This window comes from Pleurodeles waltl, chromosome 9, assembly GCF_031143425.1.
Source record: "Pleurodeles waltl isolate 20211129_DDA chromosome 9, aPleWal1.hap1.20221129, whole genome shotgun sequence".
Lineage (NCBI taxonomy): Eukaryota > Metazoa > Chordata > Amphibia > Caudata > Salamandridae > Pleurodeles > Pleurodeles waltl.
In genome coordinates, this window is record NC_090448.1 from 892,422,465 (window position 1) to 892,436,596 (window position 14,132).

Sequence of the window (14,132 nt, forward strand, 5' to 3'; positions counted from 1 at the left end):
TGGAGACTTACCGACAAGTAGGCCATTGCCATATTGTCCATCCTGTAAGTGCTCATTGATCCTGCTGTGCCAGAATATGAAGGATAGTGAACAGTCCCTGGTGGTCAACTACGGCCTGCACATTGACAGAATGTGTGTGCTTTCTGTTCTTGAATAGGTGCTCTGTTGCTGCAGGTGGGACGATCCGGACACGGGTGCAGTCAATTGCACCGAGCACATGCGAAAGCCATGGATTTGATAAAACACCTGTTTTATCTCCTGCTGCTTCTGCTGGGTGTGTTGGGGAAGCTAATGTTGTGGGGTGTCAGGGAGATTATGGCATCTTAACACCTTGGGCAGGAAAGCCGAGAATGAAGGCTGTGATACCCCAGCGACCAGGGCACCCGTTGTCTGGAAGGAGCCACTTGCCAACATATGCAGGACGGCTAGCAGCTTGGTCACAGGTGGTATGTTGTGTGGTGTCTGCAGGATAGCTGTTAGTTGTGGCTCAATGTGGTGCACCAGCTGCAGTACAGCTTGGCAGTTGAGTTGATAGCTCTGAATGATGTCCTGTTCCTTGAGGCCATAGAGGTTTGTCCTGTTTCTGAAAAGTCTCTCCTGCCTTCTGAGTTGCCTTTGTGGGCTGCGTTGGGGTGGTGGTGGTTGCTGCCGCTGGTCCTGTGCTCGGCGTAGTCTTGTACGCTGCATCAGTAGCACCTTCATGTTGTCCTGTTGGCCTGTGATGTTGCTTGTGAGCGTTTTCCTTGAGTAGTGGTGGGTTTGCCTCATTTTAACCCCCTCCCTGACCCAGGCATTAAAATTTGACGCAAATCAGAGTTAACGTAATTTTTGAGGTTTGCCTCCCACCCGTGTGTCATTTTTGCCCTGTTGGATAAATATGGCACTAAGGGCCTTGGGTCATTTTCTGGACGGGAACGCCTACCTTGCATCTCATTGACACAAGGTGGTTTCACGCATCCATAAAATGACGTTATCTCCATATACGGGTAGAGCGTCAAAGTATAAGTATGGAGTTATGTTTGTGCTGAATTAGCGTAAAATAAAAAATTACACTAATTCAGCACAAACATATAAATATGGGCCTAAATTAATCAAATATAGTGATGCATTAACGCGTTTTCGACACGCTTAAATTCTGTCACTGCCACAATGACATGCGTAGGGGCATATTTGCAAGCACCTCCTTGCACCACATTAGCATCATTTTTTATGCTAATGTGGCGTTAAGGAGGAAGTTTTGCTGCACCATATTTTAAAAGTGGCACAATACATGCATTGCGTCACTGCACCTCCTTGCACCACAGATATCGCTGCATCAGGCATAACGTATAGAAACAGAGCTTTCTGGTGCTAGAAGACCTGCAAAAATGGCGCAGTGAAACTTCCAATATTTCACTGCGCTATTTTTGCCTTAATTTTTAACGCCAGCTCAAAGCAGGTGTTAAAATGACGCACCCATAGTAACCTATGGGCCTCTTTGCACTTTGCTGCACTAGTGTCAACATTTTTTACACTAGTGCAGCAAAGCGTCACAATAGCGTCAAACTTTCTGCCCCTGTTTTCCTAATGATCGCCATGTTGCGCCGTACTGTAAACATGCCGCACCCATAGTGTTGTTAGGTGAGGCAGGGGCGACGCAAGACACCCGGTGCATCAGTGCTGATGCACCAGTTTCTTGTAAATATGCCCCTTAGTCCTCACATCTTTGGATACGTGACACTTGACTCATCGTGGAACAGCAGTCCTATCAAATACCATTGTGCATAAATATGGATGTTGATAACACCCGCTCCTCCACTTGTCCATCTCATTATACCAGCCTCAAGAGTAGCAGGCCCAAGGAGAGGAGCGAGTGTCAGCTTGTGTGACTGCTGCTTGATCTGTCAGTTTGTGAATACACACAAAGCATGCATGTGTATGGCAATTATAGAATATGTAATGCATGAAAAAAGAAACAGAAGGAGAATCAAATATATCTCCAGGCGCACCATGGGCTGGTAATATCCCTAGAGATACTCTATTGATCAATAATACCCGTCCCCCACAGACGAGATTAACCTGCGTAACCACATTTACTCCCCTGAGTAATCGTGTAAAAGGTATTATCCGCAGGTTTTGGCCCATTCTTAACAGTGCAGGTGCCACACTAGAGCGTCCCCTGTTTGCTTTCAAAAGAACTCCCAATATTAAAGATTTGGTGGTTCATACTAGACCCGTGGCGAAACAGACCCCTGATAATCTGGGCACTGGGCAATGGCTTAAAGTGAAGGGACATTACCCATGTGGCTCCTGCAATGTCTGCCCGCTGACTGACATGACCCGAGAAGTGGATATAGGGGAACACAAGACCTGGCAATTAAGATCCCATACCAACTGTAGGACTAAGAATTGTATCTACATGATTATTTGTCCGTGCAATCTGAAATACATTGGTATGACAACCAGGATGGTGAAAGTTCGTATTAACGAACATCGGAGCACCATTAGGTGTAAAAGATCCTCTACCCAATTGACCAATCACTTTATTGAGAAACAGCACACACCTAATGATATCAAATGGCTTGTTCTAGAGACCATTAGTGACAACATTGACAGTGCAAAAAAGCTTTTTGAAAAAGAACAAAGGTGGGTCTTTAGACTTCAGACCCATATAGTTGGTTTAAATGATGATATTCAATGGACCAATTTTATTCATTAATTTTAAAAAAAACTCCCTTTCGCTCTGTTGACAATGGTTAATTACATATTTTGCTATATACATTTCTTCATACAAGACCTTTATTTATATAGGTTGGAACACTTCTCTGAAGTATTTACCATCATTTGGCAGTGACATTTTCTGTTTTTTTCCTAATGAAACTGGCATGTCAGTACTCGCTTTTGATTCCTTTGTAAACACTCCAATATGGCCGACACTTTTGCTGCCCATTTGTGTGCATAACATTCAATATGGTTGACATGGTTTGCGAATAGTCCTTCTTTTATTGTTGACTTTTTCCCTTCTTTTTTAAACCCCACGGCACCAGTAACTCCAGGGATTCCGGGGTACTCGTTCCAGCGTAGGTTGACTGGCAGTGACCGTCAATTACCGAAGTAAGTGCTACCCGCTGTTAGGTGCAACTACTTCCCCACGCCCGCTTTTGACGCCGTCCTTAACGTAATCTTTTTGGACGCTCGGCGGCGTCCTGTCCTCCTTTTGGATAGCCGTAATTACAAAATATTATTTTTTCCCTCTCCTTGGCGTTCACCGAGCGCTACGATAATGGCGCTCCGTGTAGACACGCTTGCTCCTGCGCTCACTCGCGCACATCAGAGCTAGTAACGCGGGTCTCGCTACACGCTTTCCTCACTCTCCTAATTTTTCATATTTTCGTATACGCATTCACTGCCTTGCGGCCCATCCACCTCGGCCAAAGCTAGACTTTTTATATGGGCATTAATGGATCGCCTTTCTGTAATAACATATTTTATATTTTATGTGTCACATTCTTTCGGTAATGAGGCTCGAATCAGCAAGTGGCACGGTTTGACAAACTCGAATATTTTTCTTTGTGATGGGTCCCTTTTGTGATGTATTACTTGTACTTCATGCAGCTGATTTAGCGCTACTTCGGCAATATTACCATAAATAGCTTCCTGATGAGTTTTATCATCTGTTTAGACAATATGCTACAGAACCAGGGATTGATGCTCCTGTCTTTATAGTGACAGCTGTTCTTATGTTCCCTCTTTTGTATGTACATATATGTATAGATCAGAGTTGATTTTTTGGTCTGGACTCCCCCGATGCGGCCCTACCCCTATTTTTAGAGGGTAAGCAATTGAGATGTTTGTCTACCTATTTGGCTTTGTATTCCTCCCTGCACAAAACACATCCCTAGACCACATGGCACTTGTGTGAATCTGCACTTCAATTTGGGGCGTCACCATGTAATTCACTGTGAATTGGGTTTTTTTATATGAATTATATGATGTTAACTGTGGTTTTCTTTCTGTCTTTATATTCCAATAGGTCTATGATTTATATATTTGTGGAAGTTTCCACGATTTAAAGGATTAGGTTTGTTATTAGGTCCTGATGAATCGCATAAGGTAATTCTTCTGTTACAAGCTAGAAACATGTTGACCAACTATGTAGAGTGACACAGGGGATCCTGTGTGCTCTGTCTCTTAGATGTTATAATTCTCTTTAAGAGACATCATTATACCTATCTATATTTCAATGGGGTTTGTGGTCATTACTCCACTGACTCCCCGTTTTCTTGGTTTTTAATCTTGTCAGAGGTACGAGCATTAAATATTATTAGTTGTTACCGCTAGGCATTTTTAACCGTTTTTTCATATACCAATCCTTCACTTCACTATTCTTGACCGGCTATTTTTGATTCTCAAAAGAACTCCGGCAAAGAGCCCCCTCGCGGGGCCCGTCAGGCATTGCAGTGCCGGCCTGACGAGGAGCGGGCCCTATGATGAAGCATGTCACCGGATGGTGAGTGAGGGCTCTCGCTTCGAGAAGCTTCGGTTCCTATCTGGGGACCGAGCTCTTCACTTGATTGAAACCCACAGTACTATATGGAACCATGTGTAATCTTTTTTGATTGACTGCACCATGGGAGCACCACAACCTAATGAGTTTATACTAAACACAGTGGATACGAGCAGCGCACAAGTCAAGTGTGGACGCCCTACTCCCATTATTTTTAGAGAGACAACGCCGTTCCACCCCGCCCTAGGTCGAGGAAGACTGGGAAGTGTTCGTGTGAGGCTGCTGTGTGCCTTGAGGCTGATGCAAGGACGCCAGAAGGAAACAAGCGCATAATAGAAAACTGTTAACTGTTACTTTAGATGTTGCTGTATATTCTGAAGTATGTGTAAAGAACGTTTAAGAATAAGATGATGGGGTGCTCGGCATCTGTTTAAAAAGATTGCCACTTTTCATATTTTCACCTGAAATGTGTACATTTCTCCATTGTTTCTTGTGGTAAAGGCTACATATCAGAGTCGATTGTACCTATTCCCTTTTCACTTGAGGAATATGAGCGTGTTGTGACGACACTGCCTATGACGTTACTCCATGTGATGTTAATGAAAATTGCCTCTTGTAATTTGTCGCCTCGCTATTTTGTTAGGACCTGAGCCCCAGAACGAATAACGCAAAATCTGGCAATTCAAAAAGCACACGCTGAGCAATAAAACGAAAAATTAAGCTTGTTATTAATCGTCTTTTGGTTGTCCTCTCGTGGCCTTAGTTGTTAATTTCAGTCGTTGCTTAAAGATATGCACACAGGGCCGTCCTTAGACTTGAAGGCGCCCTGTGCGAAAATGTTTGCTGGCGTCCCAAGTGACCACCCTCGCCACAGATCCCCTCACTACCACCCTTTAACAGTGCCCCCCAAGTCTCCATAACCAATCTCTCGCAGATACATGTAATTAGTTTTAGAGTCCCACTTATTCCAGTGTATGGTGTCAGGGCACCTTACACTTCGCACACGTATCATAGAGACAACTAAACATAGGCGTGTAAATCAGTGTATAAGAAATGTCACTTAAAACAGAGGACTACAAGGTGTAGGAGTCCCATGTTATCCATTATGGTGGGCAGTGTAGTTTAGGAGTGCTTGCTCTGGAGAAGCACAAACTCAGAAGCACTAACAATATGGCTATACCCAGTTAAACCCTTTTTGCAACATTAGGATATTTGACGACAGAGGGGAAATAACGCTCTAATCTACACCTTGCGGAATGCATGTAGTTCTTTGATAGTTAATTGTTTACTGTTCTATATTAGAATTTTAGCTAAAAAACTGAAAGTAACAAAGGGCCTCTCTGACATAGGCAGCAACTCACTGACCAATATGCGTTACATGTACTTTGTGATCTGCATGGTACATGCTATTTGCAGGGGTCATATTAACCCCCCCTGCACTACCTTAAAACTTCTACTAGAGAAAACTCCAGGCAGAATATTAATCACCAAAGTGTTCTTGACATTTTTAATGTTGCCTGCATATTGCTGGACACAAGGAACATTATAGCAGGGGCTTTTAAAACAGAAATACACATACAAACACGACGCCCCCTCCCAAAATCAGCACCCTGTGCGATGCCACCGGTTGCACCGCCCTATAACCGGCCCCGTGTACACAGTATAATTTGTAATGATGATTTTTACCAACTGCAGAAATGAAAATTGTACATTACGTCGATGATAGACATTAACATAGATTACCGCACGAGGGCGCCCGAAGGACGTACTTTAGCAGTGAGAAGCTTTGACTAACCGTGTTGAATTATTTCATTAAGCGATACAAAAAGAAGAGTTTTAAGTATACCACTTATATAAATGAATTCACGGAAGGTAACAAAGTAACTTGCACCTCTTTCCACTGTAATTGTTTCAGACTAGCAAGGAGGGCGACATATTTTGTCTCCAGTTGTTTACTTTTAACTGTTTAAATTGGAGAAGTGGCAAAAAATACATTGGTAAAAATAAAATGGCTACACATTTCTGGGAATTTGTATATTGCACAATTCAGTGCCCATGAACATGTTGGGTTGGATGAAAAACCAAGCCATAATGTCTGAGAGAAACAGTTTTTATTATGTTTTAAGGATAAATTGGGGCATACAAACAAGAGCTGTGCCAATCATATATTCTGAGCTAACTCTAATTAGAATGGTCTAGATAAATTTAGTGACATGGTATTAGTCGGGGACCTTTGTACTGGAACTGGAGTTGGACTAACTATGGACTAATTTGCTTCATTGGATTAGCTTTGTGGGCATACATTAAAATGCGTTACATTGAATGAATGTTTTGGAGGGTCAGAATAGGAAACAGATCCAGTTTACAGAAAATAAAGGCAAACTGTGGAGCAGACCCAACAAATGGCTTTCAGTTGATTGGTATATGTGGCTGGAAAAGTAAGTTGCTCGCCATGTAACCAGTGCACACTTCAGAGATGATTTCACTGCCTCAGATTAGCCTGGCTTTAGGAAGGGGTCAGGAACAAATCAACGTGCGTAAGTTTGCAGCCCAAGTATAGGTGGGGGGGTATTTACGGAGTGACTTTCATGACATAACCCATGGTGTTCACGGTGATTTGAGATGTCGACGGTAGCTAGAGATGACAGAAGCGCACTCAGGTATGAGACAGACACCTGGGGTGGTAGGTCACAAACCAGACTAGCAGACATTATTGTGTTCATGAGCTGGTCTGAGCAGGAAGAGATGTAAATAGTAGGCCATTGGAAATCACTTGTGGGCTAAATCAAATGATTGACCACACTGTTTGGACAAAATGTCGTATAAATATTGAATAAAAATACTGTGATGCAAAAATAACGTGGGAAGAGTATTATGATGTCAAAATATCAGGGACAGGAATTTCAAAGATAAGAATATTGTTTTAAATGTTGCTTTTATTATTGTTGTAAAAATATAGTGCCTGATTACGAGTTTGGCAGTCTTGGTACCACCGTGATGTCAGAGTCGGAATTACCACCGCACCGTTGGCAGTCCGGCCGCCCTATTATGATGCATGCGGTTACATAGATGAAGACCGCAGCGGTCCTGCTGCCAGGAAATCTCGACCACGGCGGGATAGGCCAATGCATCTGTCAGAGGGCGGACCGCCAGTGTTACCATCAGCCCAATTATGAAGTGCCTTCCAGCCAATGTATCTGTGGCAGTCCAACCACCACATCTGAGCTGGCAGAAAGGAAAGAGTGTAAGGCTGAAACTCCTCTGTACTGAGCTTCACACATCCTGTGCCACCATGGAGCCGATTGTACATGTCCTGCCACTGCTGATCCTGCTTGATGATAGCCAAAACTGACACTGCCATCGACGGAACCAACAGTAATCTAAACTCTTAACCGTTTCCATCAGCTCTTCAGCAAATAAACACCTTGCAAGTGATTTGTGGACCCTGGCCCAAACATATTTTGTGGACCCCTGTTTGGAATTGTACTCAATGTATGACCAAATCATAGCTCTATGATGCCCTCTTTGGCCTGGTCACAGACACTGCAAAGCCACACTCTACAAACGTTGACATGTGTGCACATCTCATAATCAGGGATAGTGATGTGTGCATTAAATTGTGTCAAACAACAGCACCACCTCAAGAATTACACACCTATTCATTTCTGTGACACCCTCACATTGCTCACATGTCAGGTCCTGTTGTGACATCAAAATACATCTGTATGGATGTGTCATCAAACTGAAACACACATTTTCTGCTAAATATCTATAATGGACTCACACATATTGTCCACATTTCAAAGTAAAATTAGGTAAATGGGATTCAAAATAATCAGTGTAAGAAACATTTAAATGGACACAATGTAAAGAATCTCTGCACAAAAGGTATCCTCTACCAGAGGGACCCCTGAAAGGCTGTGGCCATGGGCCACAATCCACTTTGTGCATTCCTCAAAACCTCTATCTGCACAGGACCTGTGGCTTTAATTATATCAGGGACAACCAATAGCATTACCAATTCCCATGCATATGTGGGAGCCATGAAGGCAAACACAGCAGTAACATAATTTGTCACACATGTAAATAAAGTAGGTATAAGGTACACACACACAAAAAACACACATACATTAAAATGGCTACAAGGTATGATAATTAAACACTCTCCATGTGGGGATAAACAAATCGCTAGCTTTCACACTTTAAACACATATCCAACCTACATCATAGGAAGGAATTCAACCAAGATGATGTTGACATTGGCAAAGCCAAAAGAAAATACTTACCATATGAAATACCACCCAATGCAATGTCAGCTTCAAATGAAAACCACCCCATCTCCATCCATTGAAGTTTTACCCTTTTTCTGGGTGACTCTAGCACTGTTTCCAAGGTCAGATCATAACTAACCACATTAAATAGATAATGAACCAGTGTGAAACAAACACAAGTGTAGTCACACATCCCAAGGGATCCATGAACATCAAAATGGAAGAAAGTTAATGACAGGACTAATGTGTACTAAAACTAGTATTTTTTATTCTAAACAATTAGCACATGTAGTAAAGTAAAGGTCATTGGCCAGTCGAAGACTACAATGCATGGTCCAGTACACTGCTGTGCCATGAAACTTGCCTCTCATAACACTGCCATGGGAACTTCCCCAAGAAGGGGCATTTAGTGAGCAGTCCCGGCACCACAATGATGTCATATGGGAGGGGTGGGGTCAGTTTTAGGATGGATGAGTTTGGTTTTTGGGGGGGTGGGTTTGACTTTGGGAGGGGTGTCCTTCATGTTGGGAGTGGTGGTCCTGTCTTTGGGAGGGGTGTCCTTGGTTTTTGGAGGGGTTTTTAGTTTTCTGTGGAGTGTGGCTTGGTTTAGTGGTGGGGATCAGGTTTCACTGGGAGGATTTGGATGTGGAAGGGATGGGTTGGGGTGGGGAAGAGCTCTCCTTGGCTTTTGGGGAGGTGGTTTTGATGGTGTTAAGGCAAGGGCAAATGACAAACTTTCCTTGGGAAAATGGATGGGGTGTTCCTGAGCGATTAGGGGTTGGAAGGTTGAGGGAGTGGATGTGTCAAGTGTGGGTGGGTGTTTTTTAGTGCTGCTGTCTGTGTGTCTGAGATATCATGTTTGTGTTTTGTAGGTGTCTGTTGTGTGGGTCAGTGTGGGTGTTTGTGTTTTTGTGGTGTGTGATGTGGACGTGCTGGTCATGCTGAAGGTGGGGATGGGTCTGTTGGTGTGGGTGTGGTGTCTGGGGGAATGCTGAGGGTTGGAGATGAGTCTGTGGGTGTGGTGTCTTTGAGTATGTTGCGGTGGTGGATGGGTCTGTGGGTGTGGGTTCAGGGTGTGGGGGTATGTTGGGGTGCTGGATGTGTCTGTGGGTGTGGTGTCTGTGGGTATGTTGGGGTGGTGGTGGTGAGGGAGGTGAGTGTCTGGTGAGTGGTTGCATGCTTGTGGGGTTTGTGGTGTCTCTATTTTAATGTGGTGCTTGGGGCTATTGAGGTGTATGCATGCTTATGCATGAGTGTGCTTGGGACAGGTATGGGAATTGGGAAAATGGGAGGTTATGAAGCAGGAGGTGGGGTGGAAATTTGGGATGGGTGGAAGGCGGCTGTGAGGAAGTAGGCCAGAGCCTGAAAAGATCTCTGGTGCGCAGACATAGCACTGTGGATGCCTTCCAGGTAGGGTTCCATCTGTTGCAGATGGCTGCCCTGCACCTGGATGGCATTCAGTAGTGCCGTCTGAACCACAGAGATGTTTCTCAGGAAGTCAATAGCCTCCTCACTCAGGGTGGCATGGGTGACATGAGCAGGGGGTGAGGAGCCTGGAACGAAGGAGACTGCTCCCCTCTTAGGTGAGCGGGCCCGGCCACCTGGGTTGGGAGCAACAAGGAGGATTGAGATGGTAGCGTGGGTGGTGGGCAAGGATGATGTGGTAACTGGTCCTGGTGTTCCGCCTCCTCTAGGGAGTGTCCACTGGAACTTGATGCTGATGATGAAGGCTTTGAGTCTGTGTCCTCTGTGGCACTCCCTTCACCCTCTGGGGCACTGGGTACCTCCGTGTCTGTTGTGTCAAGGCTGGAGATACAGTGGCCAGCTGCTTCCCCACAGATGTCGGCCCTGTCTCTTTCACTTGCCTGGGATGATGCTGAAATGATAAATACAAATAGGTTTATTGCATGTGCCAGAACATATTTGACCAACTGCTTTGATCACAGAACATTACTAAATTGTACAGAAGACTCCAGCTACAAGGTTGACTAAAGTGGCTTCAACATTAGGAAGACCACATGCATGCATGCCGCATGGCCTGCAAACAGCTGTTCTCAGTAAAGCCATAACCAATGACAGCTCCAATTGCACGAGTGAAGTTGTCAGATCACAATACTCATGTATCAAGTAGGATACTTCATCACCTTGTATAGTTTGACTCTTGTAGTATACCTTAGTAATCTGATCCTATCAAATAGCATGACTATACCAAATTCTTTCCTCCAGATTCCACACAAGGCCCTGCAATTAGCCAAAGTTCAGATACCTAATACCATACCATGATGAAATTATTTTCAACTAATACAGCTATGTTGCAGCAATTTGTGTAGTAGCAGGAAAAAGGTGGCATGGAAAAACTCATGTCACACTGTTGAAACGTCCCAATGGTAACTTCCTAATATGTCCATTGTGAGAATAGTCTCATGAAAGTTGTACCTGAGTAGCTTCCCTATGTATCACAGGCAGCACTGAAAAGTAGACTGGAGACAATCTGAGCCAAATGTCTGGGAGATTCGTCTATAAATAACCACAGCATAACGAATCAGCAAGGCCTAGGGACATCCTCAGTCCAGAGTGGTACTGGTAAGAACACCATTCTTACATTGCTTAACTAAAAGCCAATAGTCCATTGAAAATTGTTGAGGTTCAGGTAGTCTACATTACCTGAAGAGTTGGTGTAACCTGTTTCCTAATGGGAAGGCACATCACTGTTCCTTTTTGTCATGCAAACACAAACTCCATTGCATTACTGAGTGTAGACACACACATATGATTTATGCATTTCTGCCTGTCACTTCCTGATGCATGTTACCTGTCAATGAATGAACCTACAAAAAAAACTTGTGCAAATCCCATAGCTGAATACTTCCACATCAATGGTATTGAAATTCACATTGTGAGAAATTACTGTAAGTCTACCTGCCTTGTACTTCATTGCTTAATCTATTGGACCTGATTAATGACATTGAGTAATGGGTCAGGATATGTGTGACCCACCCATCAATGTTTACACACTCCTGACTGTGGTAACACTTGAACTGGATACCCATCACATATAACTATTTTCTAAAACAGTTTGATCTACACACACATATGTGATGGAATCAGACAATCACCTATGAAGACGTAGATCATGTGTGAAACAATAGTGTTGATGATACTACAAAAGGGAAAGGTACTCATGCCAACATGTAGGCACTAACACTGATAGCACCAGTGATGCTTGCTATCTCATGTTAATGTACATTGCCCACTTACCAAAGGAAAGCATTGTCCAGTGACTGCACCCAAAGTGCACTGTATGCTACGGCACCATTAAGCGGGCCACCATCACATGAGATTCAGTAGGGCGGTAGCATCACACTTGACACATTGAAGACAAATGGCCTGTTGGGTACAAATGTCACTATAACAACAAACAACATGATTTGATTAATCACTTTACTCAACCATGTGTCTGGTCTAGACAGTAAATTGGTAGTGGACTGGACTCTGCTGTGCTCCTGGTCATAAGGTCAATAGACAAAGCACATCAGCATGACCTACTGCTAGACCTACAAAAACAATAACTCTTCTTGTGCGTCGCACATGGGCCACCCCCAATATTGAGAGGGAACTGCCTACCTGTAACACACAAAGGGGGTGATTCTAAATTCGCCGCCCGCCGAAGTTCCCCCACCAAAATACTGCTCCGCGGTCGAAAGACCACTGAGGGTATTTTGGGATTTGCCCTGGGCTGGCGGGCGGCCGCCAAAAGGCCGCCCGCCAGCCCAGGGCAAATCAGCCTTCCCACGAGGACGCCGGTTCAGAATTGAGCCGGTGTAGTGGGAAGGTGCGACGGGTGCAGTGGCACCCGTCGCGTATTTCAGTGTCTGCATAGCAGACACTGAAATACTTTGTGGGGCCCTCTTACGGGGGCCCCTAAAGTGCCCATGCCATTGGCATGGACACTGCAGGGGCCCCCAGGGGCCCCGCGGCACCCCCTACCCCCATCCTGTGGATGGCGGTAGGGGGTGTCAGAATCCCCATGGCGGCGGAGCGCGCTCCACCGCCATGGAGGATTCTGCTGGGCAGCTGGAAACCGGCGGGAGACTGCCGGTTTCCCGAATCTGACCGCGGCCGAACCGCCGCGGTCAGAATGCCCTGCGGGGCACCGCCGGTCTGTCGGCGGTGCTCCCGCCGACCCTGGCCCCGGCGGTCTCTGACCGCAGGGGTCAGAATGACCCCCAAAGTTGGCAATGTAATATGTATGACTCTGGCCAGGACTCACCCCCTTGTAGCTGATGTGAGCCCCTCAGCCTCCCATCAAGGTCCAGATAGGCCACCACAAGTATGCAGGCCATTGGGGGGTCAGGGTCTGGTGCATGCCCCGTCCAAGTTGGGAGGACAGCCCCAGCAGGAGCTCCATGATCTTACAGGACCTCCCACCTTTTCCGGCAATAGACACTGCACCAACGATAGACACCCAGGGTCTGCACCTTCCAGGCGGTGGCTCTCCAAATGGCTTGCTTCTGATGGGTGTTGACATGTATGGATGCAATAGATTAATAAATAGATCATAATTGCATATTTTAGGATATCTGTTTGGTTAACCCACATTTTCTATACACCTAGCACAAGCATTATTACATTGTTAACACACTACAAGTGTAATTCTCACATGCTGAAAACTACAGACACATGAATACACACTTTTGTAGTCATCTGCTAACTATCCTAAACCCTGGTCATGGTCTACATCGACTAAGGCAGAAGATTAACATCATGTAGCCCAGGGCCAAACGACATGCATTGTGATGTGAGCTACTTTGAAATACCACACACCATTGTGACCTTCTGAAGGGTAAACTGCTTGTGCATGACTGTACAGACACCTTTACGGGAAGACCCTTTGACTTTATGTATATGGTCCATACAGGATAGTACCGTAGTATAGACTACATCCTAAGACGTAGATCTCAACAAAAGGGCTGGCATGTGTGTCACTGAAAGCTTAATCTCTGGGGATGTGTGGACATGTGGACTACTCAATGGAAATCATACTACATCTGATTGAGTTTGTGTGGTATATACTGGCATCACAGGACACACCTTTTGCCATATGTGGCTCTGTTACAGAGAAGACATTCAACATACCATTGTATGTCTTGTTTAATTGATTGAATGTAACTAAGCTAGTGATTCACATATAATGATCTCTTCAGAAGTAACCAACTATCTGCACTGTTAATTTTCAACATGTGTAATAAATAAATCTGTACATTGCAAACATGACCTATGGAGAAGTGACAACAGACCTGTGTGAGCAAGGGGTCTATTATTCATAAAAGTCACACATTGGCCATGTTGGTCAATGGATAGAAGTATCAGGTCAG